Here is a 13803-nt window from a genome sequence, read left to right as displayed (position 1 = left end):
TCTCACTGCTTTTGCACAATTTCCTACAAATAATGTACTTCCATGGCTTCACTTCTTGGCTGGATGCCTTCAAAGAGGCATAAAACTTACAATGGTGCCCTCATCTTTTAAACTAAAAGCCAATTGCCACTGTAGAGCAAAAGCATCATACAGATAAAAAGATAATGTTCTATTTTATTTTGAGGCCTCTCAAATTCACAGTTTCTCTCTCCCACTTGTAGTTAATAAAAATTCTTAAATGCAAATTTCCATAAATACAAAATGGTCATTCCATATTTCTTACTGCCTTATTTTGTTGTTATAAATGGTGAGCATGGGTACCACTCATTCTACTTGGAAATAAAGAGAAAAGCAAGGACGCAATTAGCTACAGAAGGCCAAGTTACCATGGTGACATGGCAAGGATAAGGTGATCTTTCAAACTATTACAACACCATGTGTCAAAAGAAAGTTCAAGCTCTTTTATCCTTCTTCCTGGGGATAAAAAATATACTCTTTGTTTTCATCCAAAAGGAGCACCTATTTCTTTATGATCCCCTCCTAGTGACTTGTACCCATCAATGAAGGCACATCAGGGAGAGAAAGGACTAAAAAGACTGGAATATTCAGGTTACCAAGAACACCAAGCTCACCTCTTAGACATCCTGTTCTGACCCAGTCTCAACCAGACTGACCTTCCTACCCCATTTGCCTCAAAATCCTTCCATGACACACTCCAGTCATAAACAGAATTGGAACAGAAAATTCCAGGGCTTTATGAATTTTTCCACAGGATAGAACATAAACAGCCAACAAATGTTTATGTAATTAGCATAACCATGATAGTAAACATAAAAACATAGTTTAAGAAAAATAAAGAACACTAGGCCTATCACACTTATTGAATATAGATGTAATATACTGTTAAAATGCTTGCAAACCAGCTCATTGAACACGAGGGAGCTCTTCTGGTCTGCGTCTTTGCGAGTAGCGCGCACCTGCAAGCAACCATGTCTAAGGGACCTGCAGTTGGCATTGATCTTGGCACCACCTACTCTTGTGTGGGTGTTTTCCAGCATGGAAGAGGTGGAAATAATTGCAAATGATCAGGGAAACCGGATCACCCCAAGTTATGTCGCCTTTACTGATACTGAACGATTGATTGGCGATGCTGCAAAGAATCAGGTTGCAATGAATCCTACCAACACGGTTTTCTTTTTTTTTTTTAATTTTTTTCCAGCTTTTCTTTATTGATTATATTGTTACAATAGTTCCAATTTTCTCCCCTTTACTCCCCTCCACCCAGCATCTCCCTCCCCCAGCAATCCCCCCCCAAGTCCATACCCATGGTTCGTAAAAAATAACTATCCCTCCATCTCAGATGTTAAGACCCTTTGTAATCTTGTAAAGGACAATGGGCAAAGGTCTCAAGCTCCTCTAGCTGCTTCAAGCTGGACATGGTCATCATCCTACCTACCCTTGGGTCCAGAAATCCCTAATAATAGTGGGGGTGTGGAGGGGAGGGTGGCCTTCCCACATGGGGAAGGATCGTGCAGACTCCAGGTCAGTTGGCTGTCTCCGGACAACGGCGTGCTTGGTTTAACAGGCTGGCATCCTTGTTGTGTTCGGTCAAGTTGTGATGTAGCGGCCTTTTCTGTCTCTCCGTGGTTATAAGACTTCTTTCCAGCTAGTGTTCGGTTGGTTATTCCAGATGATTTCTCCAAAATTAAGTTGTAAATCCAGACTGGTCCTGGGAAGAGGTTAGTGTAGCTTCCACTTACTCCTCCGCCATCTTGGATCTCCACCAACACGGTTTTCGATGCCAAACGCTTAATTGGACGTAGATTTGATGATGCTGTTGTTCAGTCTGATATGAAGCATTGGCCTTTCATGGTGGTGAATGATGCTGGCAGGCCCAAGGTCCAAGTAGAATATAAGGGAGAGACAAAAAGTTTCTATCCAGAGGAGGTGTCATCTGTGCTTTAGAAAGATGAAGGAAATCGCAGAAGCCTACCTTGGAAAGACCGTAACCAATGCTGTAGTCACAGTACCTGCTTACTTCAATGATTCTCAGCGTCAGGCTACCAAAGATGCTGGAACTATTGCTGGTCTCAATGTACTTAGAATCATCAGTGAGCCAACTGCTGCTGCTATTGCTTATGGCTTAGACAAAAAGGTTGGAGCTGAAAGAAACGTGCTGATCTTTGACCTGGGAGGTGGCACTTTCGATGTGTCAATTCTCACAATTGAAGATGGAATCTTCGAGGTCAAATCTACAGCTGGTGACACCCACTTAGGTGGAGAAGACTTTGACAACCAAATGGTCAACCATTTAATTGCAGAGTTCAAGCGCAAGCACAAGAGAGACATCAGTGAGAATAAGAGGGCTGTCCATCACCTTCGTACTGCTTGTGAACGTGCTAAGCGTACGCTCTCCTCCAGCACGCAGGCCAGTATTGGGATTGATTCACTCTATGAAGGAATCGACTTCTATACCTCCATCACCCGCGCCTGATTTGAAGAGTTGAATGCTGACCTCTTCCATGGCACCCTGGACCCTGTAGAGAAAGCTCTTCAGGATGCCAAGCTTGACAAGTCCCAGATACATGATATTGTCCTGGTGGGGGATTCCACCCATATCCCCAAGATTCAGAAACTCCTGCAGGATTTCTTCAATGGAAAAGAGCTGAATAAGAGCATCAACTCTGATGAGGCTGTTGCTTACGGTGCAGCAGTCCAAGTAGCCATCCTCTCCGGAGACAAATCTGAGAATGTTCAAGACTTGCTGCTGTTGGATGTCACTCCTCTTTCCCTTGGCATTGAGACAGCTGGTGGAGTCATGACTGTCCTCATCAAGCGCAATACTACCATTCCTACCAAGCAGACACAGACCTTCACCACCTACTCTGACAACCAGCCCGGTGTGCTCATCCAGGTTTATGAAGGTGAGCGTGCTATGGCAAAGGATAACAACCTGCTTGGGAAGTTTGAACTCACAGGCATACCTCCTGCACCTCGTGGTGTTCCTCAGATTGAAGTCACTTTTGATATCGATGCCAATGGCATCCTTAATGTCTCTGCTGTGGACAAGAGTACAGGAAAAGAAAACAAGATCACCATCACTAACGACAAGGGTTGTCTGAGCAAGGAAGACATTGAGCGCATAGTCCAGGAAGCTGAGAAGTATAAAGCTGAGGATGAGAAGCAGCGAGACAAGGTGTCTTCCAAGAACTCGCTTGAATCTTATGCATTCAACATGAAAGCAACGGTTGAAGATGAAAAACTGCAAAGCAAGATCAATGATGAGGACAAACAGAAGATTCTTGACAAGTGCAATGAAATCATCAACTGGCTTGATAAGAATCAGACTGCAGAAAAGGAAGAATTTGAACATCAGCAGAAAGAGCTGGAAAAAGTCTGCAACCCTATCATCACTAAGCTGTACCAGGGCGCAGGAGGCATGCTGGGAGGAATGCCTGGGGGCTTCCCTGGTGGTGGAGCCCCTCCATCTGGGGGTGCCTCCTCTGGGCCCACCATTGAAGAGGTGGATTAAGCCAATTTCTTGCATAGATAGATTTAGCATTGTTCCACACAAAATATTGAAGGACCCAAATTTGTAGCAAATTCCATGGCAGTTTTAAAAGTTTAGCTGATGTATAATAAAACTGAGCATTCTCAATACTTGAATATGGACTATGTGCACAGGGAAAGGAAATAACGCACTTTATAAGTACTGTATTTTAAAGTAGAAAATGCGATGTCTTAAAACTATTTAAAATTGGCACCATAAAAATAAATAAATAAATAAATAAAATGCTTGCAAACCAATCTTAACATGATTGAAAAATAACACACAAACTAGGAAAATCAATACTAGCATAATATTATGCATTGAAGAGTAGAGATCACAAATGTGGCTCAAAGTAGTTGTTAGAAACTGATCCATAGTCAATAACTACTCAAATTTTAAAATGGTGATCATCTCAATAGGTCCAGAAAAATTATTTGAAAAGTTCAGTACCATATCTATATATAAAAGTAACTCTGAAACCAGGAAGTGAAGAGTTACTTTGTAAATACCATGTTAGGTAGAGATTCACTGTAGTTGCATATCTTTTGCTGAAGTCCATATCTGAAAATAAAGAATGTTAGCATCTATGTACCCACCCAACTCATGCCAAAGGAGTTTGGGAGGGCTTCAGAATTGTGGGCATTATCAGGAGAGATTAACTGTTCACCCCAGACTTGTCTTCTGAGTTGCAGAAATCTGAGCTTCTCTTTCCCCCAGAACTTAAGTCAAAAACTCAGAGCAATATGCAGTTCTCTGCCTTGTGTTCCTCAAAAAAAGAGCCACAATTTGAATACTTGTCACACCAAGAGGATTTCAAAACCAGATCACAATTGTACACAGCAAGTGAGACCCTGCCTGTCCTTACTTGTCCTCTCTCCCTATCCCTCTATCTCCACCTCACACCTCACACCATGATGGGGAGAGAAAGGTAGATGAGTAAGGAGTATTTTGGTGAAGAAATTACCATATCTGAGCAATTGTTTAAAGTCTAGACTTCATTATACCTTTTGGTCCTTGGAAATGCTGGCTGGATATGAAAATTTAATCTTTCCCTGTTGAGTCTGACTAAGTAGGTCTCGAGTGGAGTTCAGAAAACTGAATTTTTAATAATATTCCACCATCAAAGTGCAGGAAATATTATACTATGGAAAAATAAAAATAATGGGTTACAGAACTGATTCAGTAATTTTTGAGTAATAAGTAGGGAAATGCATGTTGAAGGGCATACCAGAGATAGTCCAGAAAGAATATCAGATCCCAAATGCTTAGGTCCAGAGCTCAGAGTGCTCCCCAAGGCCAATGCCTAACAGTAGTGAACAAAAGTACATAATTATCAGTCACATAAAATCTGCCACCACATTAGTAGATCACACTGTGATAGCAAGTTACATCAGAATAGCTTTTGGAAACAAAAATCATGGCCACCACCTCAAATCAAGTTCAGCTTATAGTAGAAATCTCTCCTATACCAAGCAAATTTTAAAATAAATTTGGATAAGCAGTACTTAGGCTTTTATCCACTTAATCCATCTCTGAGCCTGTTCCAGGTGGTACAACCAGAGTGATTAAATAGCAAAAACAGGTTGAAATATGTTTGCACTTGTAACGTTCCGATGTGTGTGTCCACACCTGGCAGAAATCCATGACTTGCTTCATTAATTCTAAAAGAAGTTCAACCTTGTAAAAATGCCTAAATTTTCAATGAAAAGAACAAAAGAAAAAGCATAAATTTTCTTTTGCCCATGAATTTTCTACATTTTCAACAAAAACTAATGTCACCCTTGCAGATAGGGCCACCAAAGCTTTTTGACAGCATGCCCTCATGCAAGCTGTTCCCATATGTACTACATTTCTCAAAAACAAAACAAAACTGTTGTCCTCAGTTTGTTTAATACAAATTTAAAAGAAAATTGTAGAATAAATAAAAACTGCTATCTCATAGTACATCAACCACCTTTTGGAGGAAGAGAAGAGCCTAGAACAAAAGAATAAGACCAACCTCATCATTTGTCTTCTTATTAAGGAAGTATAATGGAAAAAAGTGCAGTTTCAGACCACAATTTCTGGTAATTTTTTTTTCCAAAAGGGTTCTTTTGTTCTGAACATCTGAATAGGTTTTGTGATTAAATAGCAAGAGCTCAGTAGATCTAGAAGCTGAGAAAAAGTACATTGCTTTACAAAAAAAAAAAAAAGAAGAGTTTGGAGTACCTGTGCTAGTGACAAAAGGGGATCGAGAGAAGAGAAGGAAAGAGTCAAAGACAGCAGACAAAATGGTTTGTGGCCAGAATCTATGAGAGGAGAAGCCACTGATGAAAAACCTCAGGTTACAAAGGATTAAGAAATGAAAATTTTCTAATATAATGTGAAATTGCGTTGCAGCATGATTCATCTGTTAACATCCCTCTCCCAGGTTATCAGCAGTCTATTATATACATCTGCCCTGTAAGAATAGCTTTTACTGGAATCTGGGAAGGGCTCATATTTGGGATTCCACATAGCAGCATAAAAGCAGCGAACAAAGAGGAGTGATTTAACCCCTGGTTAAATGAATTCTGAGGAATTAGGAATATACAGTCAGATGTGAGCACAAGAATACAAAGCCTCCAAAAGATCATTGGAAAACTACATTGTACAGAATGGAAGGCTTTAAGCAATCATATCTAGATTTTAGCAGAAGGCCCATGCTAAATTCTCAGTTTCTAGGAAATACAATATAATAAATAGGGAAGAAAAAATTGTAATTACTCAGTCATAAGACCACAGCCAGAGAAACAGCAGTTTACGGTTAGGTATCTACCTTTTGAGAGAGATTTTCCCTTTTTGCATATATCTCTATACCTAACTGTGTCTACAAAAAGTTTATGTAAATAGACTCATGCAATTCTGTGATCACAAAACTTGGAATTCCCAATCTCCACATTAGTTTTCCCCAGTTTCTCTCCAAATACCACAGAATTTTACAAAAGAAGATTTAAAAAATTATTGCAATGTCAGAAACAGAAATTCAACACTGTCATACCACAATCTGTAATTACAATAATTTGGGACTTTCTGGAGCTCTATTTAATTATTTGGGTTTCAAAACATTGTATAACCTAAATTTGCTTCATCAGCAACTACCTAAAAGATACAAGGATTTTTTTTTTCTTCCCCCACCAACTACCCTCAACACAGAACAAAGAACCTAGACCAGTCAGAGAATGGGGTATCCAACTCTCTGTAACCCTTCAATTCTAACTTTTTAAGTTTTATCTGCTTTATTGAGGTATAATTGACAAATAAAATTGTAATATATTTAAAGTATACAATAATAAAATATTATTCAGCCATGAGAATGAAGGAAGTGCTGTCATTTGAAACAACATGGATAAAACTTGACAGCATTATGTGAAATGAAATAAACCAGATACAGAAAGACAAATACTCCATAGAATATGTGGATTTAAAAAATAATAAACTCATAGAAACAGAGTAGAATGGTGATTGCCAGGGCCTGAGACATGGGAGAAATGGAGAGAGGTTGGTAAATGGATACACAGCTTGCATTGTAAGATAAATAAATTTTGAAGATCTAATACACAGCATATGCCCTGGCTGGTTTGGCTCAGTGGATTGAGCGTCGGCCTGCGAGCTAAGTGTCGCTGGTTCGATCTTCCAGTCAGGGCACATCAGAGAAGGGAAACTCTGACTCCAAAAAACCTCCATTGCCTTGCGGCATACCTCTTCAGGGGAAAGGCTAAGGGAGTAAACCCCGACAGAAAATCCGGAGCCGGAGTCCCTAAGGCGGTTTGACGTTGTAGTCAACACCAGCAACTCCTGCGGCGCACCTGAAGCCAAGCTGTATTGACTCCGTCTTTCCCTTGGACCCTTCAGCTGCGAAGAGAGGGGGGGTCTGCTGCATGGGCAACAGCAGACCCTCCATATCACCCTGCCCAGGCTCTGTAGCTTCAGCTTCACTGGAGAGGACACTCCAGCGTCATCGCAAGATGTCGATTCAACACGGGAGGAGACAGATACCGTGTCACTCCCGAGTCGGACTGCACAACCATTCTCGGCGGTGCAGATAGACTCTTAAGAAGCTACACCATCGTCTCTCAAGACGGACGGCTGCCGACGAATACACAGCATGGTGACTAGCATTGATATTACTGTATTACATAATTGAAATTTGCTGAGAGAGTAGATCTCAAGTATTCTCACCCCTCTGCCCCCAAAAGGTTCACTATTGTAATGTGATGGCTATCTTTTATCTTACAATGGAAGTTGTGTATCCTTTCTAGTAGTTCTATTTTTTATTTCTTGAGGAACCTCATACTGTTTTCCATAATGGCCATACCAGTTTACAGTCCCACCAACAGTACACAATGGTTCACAATTCTCCACACCCTCATCAGCACTTGTTACCTCTTGCCTTTTTGATAATAGACATCCTGACACATATGAGTTGATATCTAACTGTGGTTTTGATTTGCATTTCCTTGTTTAGTGACATTGGGTACCTTTTCATGTACCTGTAAGCTATTTATATATCTTCTTTGGAAAAATGTATTCTTTGTAAAAAGGTTGTCAGCTCATTTTTAATTGGGTTATTCAGCTTTTTTCTATTAAGTTATATGCCATTTTTATATATTTTGGATAAAAAACCCTTATCAAATATAGGATTTTCAAATATTTTCTTTCATTCCATAGGTTATCTTTTCACTTTGTTGTTGATTTCATTTGCTACGCAGAATTTTAGTTTGATGTAGTCTCACATTTTTTTTTTTTTGGTGTCAAATCAAAAAAATCATTGCAAGACCAACGTCAAGGAGCTTACCTCTATTTTTCTCCTAGAACTTTCACAGTGTCAGGTCTTCCTTTTGAGTCATTATTCCATTTTGAGTTGATTTTCAGTATGATTTAGGATATGGTCCAATTTTATTGTTTTACATGTAGCTGTTCCATTTTCCCAGCATCACTTATTGAGGAGTCTATCCTTTCTCCATTATGTATTCTTGGTGCCTTTGTCTATGATTTTTGGCCATACATGTGGGGGTTATTTCTGGGAGCTCTGTTTTATTCCATTAATTTGTATGTTTTTTATGCTAATATCATACTGTTTGATTCTTCCATTTGGAACCAGAAATTGATTATTCTCTCACTACCTGGCATATTGGCATCGTCTCTTGCTAAGACTAATAACTTCAGAGTGTCACTTTATGCCCCAAACTTCTTAAGGAGCCATGATCTCAAAAAAAAAAAATTGTTCTCTACTCCTTGGAGAAGAGTCTGATCAGGTCCTTTGTTCGTTTTTTAATTGCATTGTTTGTCTTCCTGGTGTTGAGTCATATAAGTTCTTTATACATTTTGGAGATCAAACCCTTGTTTGAGGTATAATTGGCAAATATGTCTTCCCATACCGTTGGTTCTCTTTTCATTTTGCTGATGTTTTCTTAGCTGTGCAGAAGCTAATATTTAATTTGATGTAGTCCCATTTGTTTATTCTTTCTTTTGTATCCCTTGCCTTAGGAGATATATCAGCAATAATATGGTCCATAAATATGTGAAAGGATGCTCAACATCACTAGCCATTAGAGAAATGCAAATTAAAACCACAATGAGATACCACCTCATACCAGCCAGAATGGCCATCATCAACAAATCAACAAACAGCAAGTGCTAGTGAGTATGCAGAGAAAAGGGAACCCTGGTGCACTGTTGGTGGGAATGCAGACTGATGCAGCCACTGTGGAAAACAGTATGGAATTTCCTCAAAAAACTAAAAATGAAACTGCCTTTTGATTCAGCAATTCCACTGCTAAGATTATACCCAAAGAATCCTGAAACACAAATTCAGAGAAATCTATGCATGTTTATGTTCATAGCAGCACTATTTTCAATAGCCAAGTGCTAGAAACAGCTGAAGTGCCCATCAGTGGATGAGTGGATCAAAAAACTGTGGTACATTTACACAATGGAATACTATGCAGCAGAAAGAAAGAAGGAACTCCTACCCTTTGAGACAGCACAGAGAACTGGAGAGTATTATGCTAAGTGAAATAAGCCAAGCAGTGAAAGACAAATACCATATTATCTTACCTATAAGAAGAACCTAATAAACAAAACAAACAAGTGAGCAAAATAGAACCAAAGACATGGAAATAAAGAACAGACTGACAGAGACTGGGGGGGGGGGCGCAAAATGGGGGAAAGAAAGGAAAGGGTCTAGTCAAGGATCAAGTATAAATGACCTATGGACATGGGCAACAGTGTGGGGATTGACTGTGAGAGCAGGTGGTGGGGCAGAAGAGTATAATGAGGGGAGAGCTGGGACAACTGTAATTGTACAACAATAAAATAAAATAAATGAAAAAACAAACAAACAAACAGTTCTGTCCTCAAAAAGAAACTGGTTCCAGATGTAAGGATAATAAATTACCCATTATATTAGCAAAATCTAAGAGCAAGAACTTTCCTCTAAGAAAAGAAATGAAAAGAGTTCTGAGATGGTAAAAATGATAAAATATTTTCTGTAGTATATGTTCTTCTAAATAATATTCAAGTGGAAGGCTACTACTAGTATTTGAAAAGGTGTCTAGCCTATTAATAAATTAAAATAGCACAAATATGTAAGTATTTTGGAAAACATCTTCTTGAAGAGGTTCAGAACTTGCCTTTGGTTTAAGTAGGTAATAAAAAATACAAAGATTCATTAATTGTGTATTAAGTATCTTCTATGGAATTATCTAAGAAATTAGAATGAGCAAAACATATCTTCTGACTTTTAAAATTTTAGTTTCTAAGGGGTTATATTAAAACACAGGTACATTCAGTTATAGTTAAAGTCAAAACCATTACATACATAAAAAATTAATAGTAAGGAAAAGTTAAGTGGAAGTCAAAGGAGCAGATTAAAGTTCAGTAACAATCAACATCAGATAACTAAACTATAAAGAATACTACCAAAACAAACCTGTTGTCATTTGATATTCCTGTTTTTCTTGAAAGAACAAGTAACATATAACATACTTTAGGATTACCTTTAACTTATCTTATTTTTTCCTTTTCTCTTCATTTATATTCAAAATGAGCTTAAAGATAATGAGTAAAAATTAAGACACAAAAATTAGGAACCACCATTAATTTGCAGAATCTGAAGCTAAACAAAATTTTTAGTACCTCACTGCATCTTTGTGAAATATTTTAATACAAATTACACCTCAAGGACATGGGTTTAACTGCCACAGAAATCCATTCACTATATTTTCACTGCGTGCATTGTATAGGTTGTTTTTTTTTAAAGCTATTTCTTCCAGTGGCAGAAGTATATGTATTATGTTGTTGCAAAATAAAATTAAACTGGTATCACATTCTGTTTATAACACTCACATACATTTTTACAGCAATTCCTTTTCATATGACTCTAAGTTGTTTTGTTAATTACACACACTTAGTCATTATGACTACAAATCATATTTATCTCTAAGTGATTTGACAGTGCCATATTCCTATTATGAGAGTGTGAATTCTGAGCTTGTTTTCTGAACTATTACCCATCATTAGACATGAGAAATTGCAGCCAGTTTTCACTATGTTATCCAATGTGTCACTCAAGGATTTAACAAATCCTTAGAAATGTTCTTAGATCATAATTGGAACAGCAATTTCTTGATGAAATTTCATTATATCAAAACAAATACAAGCCTGTGTGTAAAATGCTTATGTTTCTAAGTACACAAGTTTTGGAAGGTATAATTAAAGTCTTTCACCACATATTTAACACATAATATGTCTTCATGAAGAGTTAAGATATTGCAAAGAATTGCTGGTTTATTCACCAAGGAAAAACAACATGACAGTTTGTGATATTAAATCATTTTGTTTATTTCTTGATAACCCCAAAGCCAGAAAAATAGGTAAAACATACTTCAGTTTACTAAAGTTTCTTTTATATATGAAGTTTTGATCAAAGTATTGAAAAAAATTGTATTATATACTGTTGTAGCCTTATTTAAAATTATACAAATATTTAACATAAAATTAAGCATGTCAACTAGCATTTTAAAGACATTCTTGTTTTTATGTGACATTAAGTTATAAAAATAGATAACAGACTAGTAAAGCAAAATGTGATACCTGTATTCTTTGATAAAATAATTTATCAAGTCAATTTTTAAGTATAATTAACACTTTGTTCAAACAAAAGCTCTTGTAGATGTTCAATATTTCCAATATTTGGAAAGCAAGTTGGTTGGTTAAATTATGGTAGTCAAAATAACTCACTTTGCTTTCCCCGTTTTACTCTCTTCCCTGAATTTAGTCCAAGAAAGTTCCCACCAGCATATTTTAAAAAGATACTAAAAAGCACTTAATATTTTTAATTGGTACTGAGATGGGGGCTCTCACAGAACCTTTCAATAACACACCTGTTAACTAAAAAGGGAGCATGCTTCTCGTGCTTGAAATCCAGTTTTAGTTCCAGGAACTAACTGAACATAAAGCTGCCATTTCTTTCTTGTCTGGTTGGGTAACAGTGCTATTCCAGACCACGCTTTAATATTTCCAGTGAATCTCTAAGTGTTGAATTAGTAATAGAGAGCAACTAAGAAATTATCTGTTGTTCTTCCCCTGGCAGCACGTAAAATTAATAGCAGCTTACCAGTTTAATTACTGGGGTACAAAAGTCCACCCTTATCCACAGCAGGATAAATCCCAAGATCCCTAGTGGGTGCCTGAAACCATGAGAGTACCAAACCCTCTATATAATGTTTTTTCCAATATATACAGAACTTTAACAAAGTTTAATTTATAAATCAAGCACAGTAAGAGATTAACAACTAATGATAAAATAGAACAATTTTATAACAATCAAATGTAATAAAAATTATGTGAATGTGGCCTCTCCCTTCTCAAAATATCTTATTATACTGTGCACACCTTTTCACTTAAAAGAAGCACTTTAGAGCTTCTCTTTGACATATCTGAATTGCTAGCATCACTATTGTTGTGCTTTGGACCAATGAAGGTAAAATAAATGTAACAAACACAAGCGCTATGATAACTAAGCAGTTAATTTGATAATCAAGAAGGCAACTAAGTGACCAGATGGGTAGCATGTACAGTGTGGACACACTGGGCAAAGGGATGATTGACACCCCAGGCAGGATGAACCAAAATTTCATTGAACTACTAAGAATGGTGTACAACTTAAAACTTATGGATTGTTGATGGGGTTTTTTATGGAATTTTCCATTTAATATTTTCAGACCATGGTTGACCACAGGTAACAGAAACTACTTTAGTTTTGTTTTGGATTTGATGTCACACTTGAAAAAAATTGAATCAATGCATTTTCATCATTCTTAAGTCTAAGTATGTTGGTTTCAAACTCAATATGGAACCACTTCATTGCCCTCTGACACCTCAAAAAGTCAGACAAAGAGACCACAATGCAGCCATCCATTATGGGATGTACAATAAAAGAATTCTAAACCAACCTAAACCTGTACCATATCATTAGATTTGTGGAGTCAAATAAAGTTATTTTAATTGGTAGAAACAAGATTAATCCAGCTACTTGTTTTCAAATGGACCAGATATTTGTCTTATGGCCCTGAAAGTAGACATCCTCCTGCTGACACAGACCTCCTGGAGACTGTTAGGACTAGCTGGCAAATACAAGGACTCACCTAAATTTCAGATCTTACAGGACATAACTCAAATCTCATAACCATTGGGGAAACCATAAACCATTCTTTATTCAAAAAATATGTATTGAGTCCCTAATATAGTGCCAGACTTGAGTTACAACAGGAAAAAAGCAGATATTCCTTCCCTAGTTGAGTTTGCATTCTGTCTGGGATGGAGGACAATAAATATAAAAAACTAAATTCTGTGTTATAAAGATGTTAAAACTGTAGGAACAAAAATCAAAGCAGGGTAAGGGAAATTAGGAGTATGTGAGGGAGCTATGGGGCTGCAGTTATAAAAATGTAGCTCTCATTTAGAGGATAGCATTGATCAAAGACTTGGAAGGACATTGAGGACTGAACCAGGCAGACATCTGGGGAAAGAGTATTCTAGGTAGAAAATTTAAACACTCTAAGAACATCAATCACCTGTTCATAGAATAGCAAGGAGGCCCATGTGACAGAAGTAGGAATGATAAGAGAATAGCAGGAAATAAGGTTTGAGGCCTGGCTTTGTCTCTCAACCATCTCCCTACTTCATGTAGAGCTGACTTTCTCGATAGTTACCTCCACTCACCAAGGTAT

General features: G+C 37.6%; 1 pseudogene; it reads left to right on the top strand.

The window, feature by feature from the left end:
* Positions 1-947: 947 nt before the first annotated feature.
* On the top strand, positions 948-3732 carry LOC150015761 (heat shock cognate 71 kDa protein-like; annotated as a pseudogene).
* The last annotated feature ends 10071 nt before the right edge of the window (positions 3733-13803 follow it).

Source organism: Furipterus horrens, unplaced genomic scaffold, assembly GCF_987537825.1.
Source record: "Furipterus horrens unplaced genomic scaffold, mFurHor1.1.pri manual_scaffold_3, whole genome shotgun sequence".
Classification (NCBI taxonomy): domain Eukaryota; kingdom Metazoa; phylum Chordata; class Mammalia; order Chiroptera; family Furipteridae; genus Furipterus; species Furipterus horrens.
Note: the sequence above shows the minus strand (reverse complement) of the source record. Positions and strands in the feature narration are given on the sequence as shown.